Genomic DNA, 9,666 nt, shown 5'->3' with positions numbered 1-9,666 from the left:
TTAATCAGAAGGCGATTTTTGGGGTGGGTTGAAAGAACACTTGTTTGAGGCTGTTTTGGTTCTGGTGTGCTGTTGCAACTGGGAATAACAAAGAAACCCTCACCACAATACGTTGTGTCCGATCAGATTTTATTTTCCTCCCTCTTGAAACATTTTGTCTATTAAATTTCAATCTATTCTACTCTTCTGTCAGCATATTAGAAAAGCACATTTTGAGGCCTGGCAATGTGCAAGAGTGTTTAATCAGTCTATCAGTTCTAAAAGCCAGCAATTATTCAGCTAAAAATTCTCCTTGTTATTTCTATGTGGAGACAGAGTCTAGCCCTCATGGCTAGTAGCCATCCATAGTTTTCTCTTTCATGAATTTGTCTCACCATCTTTAAAGCCATCCAAGTTGGTGGCCATTACTGCCTCCTGTAGGACTGGGTTCCACCGTTTGTGCTCTGTGAAGGGAGGAATATTGGGCTGACATTTAAAAAATATAAATAAATTCTGTTTTACAATTTAAAATAGTCATTTAAACAACCTTAAAATACCAATGAGTTCCCTTCTTCTCTTTCAATGGTTCATTTTGCATAACATAAATGAACATAACATAAATCCCTGCATATTTTATATAAACTAAACCATTCGGTGTTCCATTATTACATCCATCAAAACTTATTTACACTGTTGTACTGTATTTATCTTAATGCTGCTTACCTTTTCAAGTGTACACAATTTTCCCCCACATATTCAATAAACGTTTTCCAATCTTCTTTCTTCTTGTTCTCTTATTCCATACGTTCCGTCTGCAAGCTGCGCATATTCCATCAGTTTAAGTTGCCATTCTTCTTTGGTTGGGACTTCGCTCGTTTTCCATTTTGGGGCTAACAAAACACGGGCCACAGAAGTGGCATACATAAATAACTCTCCCCCCTCACTTGGGAAGTTCCATCTGAATTACCCCCAACAGAAAGGACTCTGTGTGGTTGTTTTTGGAAAAGTGCTTTAAAATATTTTTTTCAATTCATTATAAATTATTTCCCAATACTCTTTTACCCGTTTCCAGGTCCACCACATAGGTTGGGGTGGCATTTTGAACTGTGGGTGAGGAGCGGAAGAAACCTTCAAGGTTTGAACTTGGAGTCCAGCTGTTCCTGAAGTAAACAGTCAGGCAGATAAACCATGCTCCCCAAAACCCATTTTGGTCTCTCTTTTTGGTCTTCTCAGTCCCACACCCCTCTTCCTTGCCTCCACTTCCCTACTTTTCTATCTCTTAGCTAACTTACAAAAGGCTGAAGATCTGGATGATGGGTAGGCAAACTAAGGCCCGGGGGCCAAATCTGGCCCAATCACCTTTTTAATCCAGCCTGAGGATGGTCCGGGAATCAGCGTGTTTTCACATGAGAAGAATGTGTCCTTTTATTTAAAATGCATCTCTGAGTTATTTGTGGGACCTGCCTGGTGTTTTTACATGAGTAGAATGTGTCCTTTTATTTAAAATGCATCTCTGGGTTATTTGTGGGGCATAGGAATTCGTACATTTCCCCCCCTCCAAAATATAGTCCAGCCCCCCACAAGGTCTGAGGGACAGTGGACCGACCCCCTGCTGAAAAAGTTTGCTGACTCCTGATCTGGACGTTTCCCCCCTTCTCAGAGGGCGGCATCATACCTCTGGGTGACCTATCTCTCAACCGTCCTCTCCCAGACGTGGAACAGCTATTTGTATGACAGCTACAGCTGTTGAAAGACAGGGGTGATAAATAATATTGAAAACCATGCTTCTTTTTTTGCTCCAGGCAGGATCTGAGAAAGGAAAAGCTGGGGCAAAAGACACCCAGGACTTGCCAATATCAGAATGTAGCAAACGTTGCTTTTTGTGGTTTTTTTTAAAAATAAAACAAAATGTGACAACTTCAGCAAAGTCAGCTTCAAAACAAGGCACATTTCAAATGTTTGCTGCATCTTCACGAAGACCACAAGCAGATTTTTTTTCCTGACTGTATTTTGCACCAGAGTGTGGCCACAAAGTGTATGAGATAATGAAAATGGGGGAATTTCTGACCTCAGCTTCTGAAGTCTATTTTCAGTGCAGCTGGACTCAAAACACATTCCCAGGGCAGACAACAACAATCCCCAGAGTTCTGTGTGAAATAATACTATTATTATTATTATTATTATTATTATTATTATTATTATTATTATGCCACCTGTCTGATTGGGTTGCCCAGCCACTCTGGGAGACTCCCAACAAAAAAACAGTAAAAATACAACATCAAACACTACAATCTTCCCTGAATTTATTTGTTTGTTTTTACCCCACCTTCTTCCCTAACAAGGAAGAGGGATTGACTGTTAAGACAGTCTGGGAACTGTTGTTCTGGGAAGGATATGTTGTTGTTGTTTAGTCGTGTCCGACTCTTCATGACCCCCTGGACCAGAGCACGCCAGACCCTTCTGTCTTCCACTGCCTCCCGAGTTTGGTCAAACTCATGCTGGTAGCTTCGAGAACACTGTCCAACCATCTCATCCTCTGTCCTCCCCTTCTCCTTGTGCCCTCCATCTTTCCCAACATCAGGGTCTTTTCCAGGGAGTCTTCTCTTCTCATGAGGTGGCCAAAGTATTGGAGCCTCAGCTTCACGATCTGTCCTTCCAGTGAGCACTCAGGGCTGGTTTCCTTCAGAATGGATAGGTTTGATCTTCTTGCAGTCCATGGGATTCTCAAGAGTCTCCTCCAGCACCATAATTCAAAAGCATCCATTCTTCGGCGATCAGCCTTCTTGATGGTCCAGCTCTCACTTCCATACTTCCATATGGAAGTGAGAGCTGCGAAGGATATAGGGCTCTCCTATCAACTCTCAGCAGCCTTAACAAGTTACACCTCCCAGAACTCATTGGAGGAGGGAGACATATTTGTTTAACATAGTATCACAATGTTTTAAATGCATGGAGCAGATGTCCCCGCCAGAATCCTGGGCGCCGTCGTCTCCCCACCCACAGAACTACAATTCCCAGCACCCTTAACAATCTACAGTTTCCAGGATTCTCTGGGATAAGCCACGTGATTTCAATGTAAGCTGTGTATGCAGTTGGAGTGCAGCCAGAGAGTGGTAGCTATTTTCAATTCGTTAATGTACAGCGGGGCCAGCTCTGCCATTGGCAGATTTGGGCGGCTGCCTCAGGTGGCGCATAACGAGGGGCAGGCAATGGCAGTGAGATGTGGAAACCATAGCCCCTATCCTGCACCTCCTAATGCAGTCTTCTGCCCTCCTTTAATCAGTAAGGTTCAGTTGCTGCTCCAATAAGCTTCTTTATTTGTTGAAAGGGTCAGAACCACCACGTCCTCTGCCTCAGGTTTGGTCCTCCATATGTCCAGTTATCTGTGGTGGTGTTGTGGTTAGAGCATCAGCCTAGGAGCTGGAAGACTAGGGTTCAAATCCTCACATAGCTGTGAAACTCACTGTGTGTGACCTTGGGCCAGTCACTGCCTTTTAGATGGGTTATTGCTGTGGGGATTAAAAGAGGAGGGGAAAAACTGTGTATGCCACTTCAGCTCCTCGGAGAAGAAGGAGTTATTTGCATGTTCAAACCCAGAAACCTCCCCTCTAAATAAATTCATACTTGACTCTAATTTTAGTTTTGGTTTTTGGCAGAATTTAGGCCACAACTTTATTGATTACAGAATGTGACTGGTGGCATAGGCTCTGGTTCGACTAGCTCCCTGCCATGCAGGGAGCGCTGACCCAGGGTTCCAGCATAGGACAGCCAAGGCTGAACACCTAGATAAGCGGAAAGCCGGGAACAGGCTATCTGCGCCACCCAAATGTCCCTCTGGACTCAGGCACAGGTGCAACCCCCTCTCAGGGGTTGACCAAACCATCAGGTCCCTGTATTCCTTTAACGGAATACCCTTCACATAGGGATGGCGAGAACGTTCTCCCATTCCTATCACCTGAACCAGAGCCTATCTGCAATCTTATAAGTTGTGGCGATTTGCTACGGGGCAGGCGAAACCCAAATGGCCACTGCCAATCAGCCAAGTGGGGAAAATTCCTGCCCTGTCCCTGTCCCAATGACAGATGACACACAACGGCATAGCAAGGTCAAGCGCAAAGCCCTAAAAGTAGGGAGAGGTGGGCAGGTGTTCTGAATGCACACGCCAAAAGAGGAAGCTCTGGATCACGTGCATGGGTATTTATAGGTCCCTCGATCCCTTTTGACTCTGCCCCATTGGTCCGATTGAAGCCAGCATCGATGGACCTCCAATCAGGTGTTGTGGCTGACCAATTGAACCCACCCACAACACAGGGTGTTGGTTTCCAGGTCTCACCGCAAAACGTGCCCTCTTTAAGGGAGGACCCGATTTCTTCAAAACCATTATTTTATTGCTTCCCTAGAAGAGCCAAGGTGTTTGTTAAAACCGAACACAAAACAGCAACAAAAGCACAACATGCTTGTGCATTATCGGGATTACTAGGGATGGGAATGTGGAGAGGTGTTTAAATTTTCTCCACCTTTTCTCTGGCACCGACCTTTGCATAAAGCTGCCTTTGTTGAAGACGAAAATGAGGTCACCCTATGGGATAGGATTTGCAAAACAGGCGCTTGTGCCAGGACTTAATGTGCCACAGAGGCAAGGTAGACTTGCCCAGAATGAAAGACGGCTGCCCTCTGAGAGCCCTACAAGTTCAAACAAATTACCAGAAGGTTAAACTGGGGAGGGCGTCCTTTGATCCAGACAAATAAAGTCCTACCTGTGCTCACACTGTTTTATTGAGGGTATTATAAAGTCCTTTCGTAGGAGAACATTTGCCAAATATATATAAGTATCCGATTCCAAATTAAAATGTGCCGACAGAACGATTTCTTGTGCCTTCCACACAGGCAAATTCCCTCTTGAGTCACCTTGTCACAGAAAAAAGACCTTTGGGCAAGTGACCTCAGAGAATTAGAGCTTCAGCGAATATTTTGCCTTTCTGATTTTCTGGGAGAGCTTAACCATTTCAGTGAGCTGCCCCTTCAAAATATTCAGAGTGGAGTGGGCAACATAAGACTTGGGAGCCACATTAGCTTTCTTCTTTCTGGCCCTGGAGTCTCTCTCCAGGCCACACCCCCTCTCCTTAGGCCACACCCCTCACCAGTCTTGTGTCATACCCTCTTCGAGTGTTTGTGGCCTGGCTTGAATGCATCATTGAACTCTGATAATGTTTTATCTAGCCTGAATGCAGAATAGAAAGGCATGTGTTTGTAGAAGCTAGCCTCAGAGCCGTTTTAAGCATATCCAGCGCCGAGGTGCAAAGATCCCTCTCTTCCCATGGAGGCTTGGGAAGGAAGTTGCACACTCGCCATATATGAATAACAGAATTTGGAAGAAACTAAACTGCATTGGAATAGAAATGGCGGTGCATGTGGCAAATAAAGGTCAGAATGGAAATCGCCGCCTGTTTATGTCCCTAGCTGAGAGACATGTGGCAAAGGATGAACCCTTTTTCATGGCATCAGATGTGGAGCACTCACAGGACACAGAAACAGGATGTTTGAACTGGACCTTGGCTACTGAATATGGTCCAGAAAGATATACAGTTGCATGACATCCACCCAACACAATTAAATACCAACAGTAAATGCCTCCGCATGTTAAGTACAGATATAAGGCAGAAAACTGTTCCAAGCCAGCATTGGGAGGCTGGGACTAGGGATGAATTGAAGAGTCAATTTCTATTCCATGTCAATTTTGCACACGCACACATATCTAACACACACATTGTACCAGTACTCTCTCTTTCATTCAGGGGGTACTAAAGGGTAAGGTAAAGGTAAAGGGACCCTTGACCATTAGGTCCAGTCATGGCTGACACTGGGGTTGCGGCACTCATCTCGCTTTATTGGCCGAGGGAGCCGGCGTACAGCTTCCGGGTCATGTGGCCAGCATGACTAAGCTGCTCCTGGCAAACCAGAACAGCGCACGGAAACGCCGTTTTCCTTCCCGCCAGAGCGGTACCTATTTATCTACTTGCACTTTGACCTGCTTTCGAAATGCTAGGTTGGCAGGAGCTGGGACCGAGCAACGGGAGCTCACCCCATCGCGGGGATTTGAACTGCCAACCTTCTGATCGGCAAGCCCTAGGCTCTGTGGTTTAACCCACAGTGCCACCCACATCCCTAAAGGTTACTAAAGGTTACTAAAGGGTACCCAGTACCAACACCTCTTTTTGTTGTTGTTAAAAAGTGTGGCACCTACTTCATGGTGAGTACCAGCACCTATTCTTCCAGAAAAAAAGCACTACATTGTATCACAAATTTAAATAGGTATTTTATCAGAACATATGCATTTCTGTTCGCTGCTTAGAGATATTTTTAACAGATTAAGCAGCATGTTGTTGTTATTGTTGTTTAGTCGTTTAGTTGTGTCCAACTCTTCGTGACCCCATGGACCAGAGCACGCCAGGCACTCCTGTCTTCTTTAAGCAGCACAGAAATAAAATAATCAATTTCTAAATGTATGGCATTCTAAAATATGCATTTCAAAGGCATTTGGGTACATTTCTTAAGCCCAGAACCATATAACGAAGCTCAGAGAAGTGCAAAATACAAAGGATTGTTATGCTCTGATCTAGGAGGGGGAGATAAGCCCTGCCCTCCATAAACTGATCACATGACGTGGTCTGCACACAACATTTGAATGGCAATGCCCATCACCTTTGGGGGTCCTGGTCCCCTTAAATATTTTATGGAGGGGGAGAAAGCCCCTTGGCCCCTAGGAGTTGGCTCCTATGTTCTTATCCGAGCATGAGGCCAAATCAAGTTGGCTAGTTTAAAAATGCAGGCCAAACTAAATTTAAAACAAAAATCATTAAAATGTAAGGCAGATCTTCCATTCCTAGCGTGGGAGTCAGGCCCTCTGTAGCCTGCGCTCTGATCCCACGCTGGCTATGCCACATTTCTTTAGGGACTTGGCGCTTCTCAAAGATACCTGTATATGCCTTGATTGAAGTATCTGTGCCGAGATTAATTTGGAGGCAATTTACGTGAGGTTTGGCTTGGAAACGGGTCACCCGGGATCACGGGCGTGAGAATTTCTCTGTCTCCCCTCCAACATATTTGAAAAGAATCACCCAGCCTGATACCCTCAAACCAATCCAGAGCCCTACCTTCTCCAAAAGCTCAACTACTTCAGGGAACTAGGGCAAGACTCAACAACGCAAGTCCCTTGAGTGGAACTCTTGAGAGCCAAAACTCATATGCATGCTAAGGAGAGGATTCCAAGGTGCCTGAGACCTGCAACTTGTCTCCTAGATCTAATTTAGAGTATAGATTAAAATTGGAAGACTCTGCATGTCCTAAACGACGGCTCCCTCTGAGCCAATAATAAGAGGGAGTGGCGCATGTATCTGTGGCACAGCACTCCATTTGCCTTAAGACAAGAATATAAGTTGCTTTATTACTAGGTGTTCTTTTTTTAAAGAAAAGGCAAGATTTCTCCAGCAAGATATTGTCTCTTCCCCCCCACCCTTTCCACGGCACAGCTGCAGAAACTGCTGGGAACACACACGGAGCTTCAGCCCTGATGTTGACTTCGCAGACGACCAGGGTGGCGCGGCTGGGCTGGCGCCACAAAATCACAGTCTTGGAAGAGCTTAAAGAGAGAGTGAAGGACACAGCCAGGGAGGCAAATGGGAAATTTTAGGCTCTAGGCTCTATGGTCTCTCCCAGGGCAGCGACTTTGTTAGATGGGAACTTCAGAAGATAAAGAAGAACCTGGTGGATGAGGCTGATGGCCTGTCTAGTTCAGCATCCCTGTCCTCACAGAGGCGAACCAGATGTCTGAGGGAAGCCTAAAAGCAGGAGCTGAGCACAGGAACCTCCTGTGGTTTCAAGCAATGGACATCCAAGATGGCAGCCATCATGGTCTCCCGAGGGAGCAAGTCCCATAATATAACTATGAGTGGTATGAAGATATGCTGTTTTAAATCTGTCCTGAATCTTCCAATGTTTGGCTTCGTTGGATGTCTGTTCCATCGTTTAACTATGTGCCATGTGAGGGCATAATAATAATTTAATAATTATTTATTATTTATACCCGGCCCATCTGGCTGAGTTTCCCCAGCCACTCTGGGGAATGTCTTGAGTCGACGTCTTTATGTGGGAGCAGTGAAGTAAAAGCAGTATTGAAAGTGGGATCATGTATAACCACCCCAATATCATCACAAGCACAGATGATCGTGAATGCATAATGAAAAGACACCCTAAAGTATTAAAAAGTTAAACAGTTTTGAATTGTGCTTTTTGTGTGCGTGGAGGGATGTTGGGTGTGAAATATTTCTTTTAAGAGTACAGTGGTACCTCGGGTTAAGAACTTAATTCGTTCCGGAGGTCCATTCTTAACCTGAAACTGTTCTTAACCTGAGGTACCACTTTAGCTAATGGGGCCTCCTGCTGCCACCGCACGATTTCTGTTCTCATCCTGAAGCAAAGTTATCAACCTGAGGTACAATTTCTGGGTTAGCAGAGTCTGTAACCTGAAGCGTCTGTAACCTAAGGTACCACTGTAGATGCCAATGGATACATACCTTGTAAAATGACACTTTTTGTCCCGGAGTATTTCAAGCAAAAATATTAAGCGCCAATTTGTTAAATTCAATATGTTTGTCTTTTATTTATTTTATAGCATCTCAAATACAATTGTAGCTGTAACTGAGATTGTTACAGTTAAAAAAATAATTGAATCAGAATGCATCTTGAGTTTTTTTGCGAAGGATTGTAAATCAATGGGTCTACTCAGAATATCTGGCTATCTTCTACTCTCGTTGGCAACTTCTGTTCATGCGAACAAAGCTCCACAATGTTGTGACGAATATTTTGACTTCGCTAACAGTTCCTACGGCTGTTGGGTTGACAACCAGCGTTCCAATTCCTGTTTGCAAATCTGTAGGAGCAGGACTCAATTCATTATTCATTATTTCTATGTTGCCCCTTCCAAGCTGGCAGGTGAAATTCCAGTTGGCTCGTGACCTCTCCCATCTATCACTGGAGAGGAAATTCCCCGCAGACAAAAGGGAGAAATATATGGCCTTGGGTGGGTGTGAGTTAATTCGCCTCAACCATTTGAAAGGTGGGAGGTCTAATTCCAGAAAACAGAGGCCTGATTTGTAGGCAAAAGATTATCCCACTGGCAAAGCCTCTCACCTTTCTCCGCAACCCACCCTTCTCTCTCTCTTTCTCTCTCTCTTTACTTCTTCTTTTTTCTAGCGAGAAACTCGGGAGTACGGATTTCCCCCCCTAAATTATAATGAAAAACGATAGGCACTTGTGTAGGCTTGCAGGAGGATTTGTGTGTGTAACAAAACAATTAGGGGCTGGAGGGAAGAGCAGGTTGCCCAGAGAAGGTGTAATTAGCACCAGGTAAATGTCTAGAGGTTATACCTGGGCTTGATTTGGCTAAGTACATGAAATTGCGGCTCTGATGAGTTGCCTCGCAGCTGAAAGGGCCAATCTGTATCACACCCAGCAAAACTCCAGATGCCACCCACTTGAAAGATATCTATTATGCACTCTCTCTGTGTGCGATCAGGTGCCTTGTCTTTGTTGGTACTCTAGCCCTTCAGTTTTTTAAAATACAGGAGCCACCATTAAGAACGGAGGAAGCAGCTTTGCAGAAGGTCAGAATATTTGCTCATACAGCCC

General features: G+C 44.8%; 1 long non-coding RNA gene across 1 annotated transcript in view; it reads left to right on the top strand.

Annotated features, from left to right (window-relative positions):
* The first annotated feature begins 7,397 nt into the window (after nt 1-7,397).
* Nucleotides 7,398-9,666, top strand: part of LOC309378854 — a 29,716-nt gene continuing 27,447 nt past the window's right edge. Inside the window, exon 1 of the long non-coding RNA XR_014172202.1 lies at nt 7,398-7,930. This is a non-coding gene — a long non-coding RNA (uncharacterized lncRNA). The remainder of the gene's footprint in view (nt 7,931-9,666) is intronic.

Source organism: Podarcis melisellensis, assembly GCF_964234715.1.
Source record: "Podarcis melisellensis genome assembly, chromosome: 10".
In the NCBI taxonomy this organism is placed as follows: Eukaryota; Metazoa; Chordata; class Lepidosauria; order Squamata; family Lacertidae; genus Podarcis; species Podarcis melisellensis.
The sequence above is the reverse complement of the archived record's forward strand: the minus strand, read 5'-3'. Positions and strand labels throughout refer to the sequence as shown.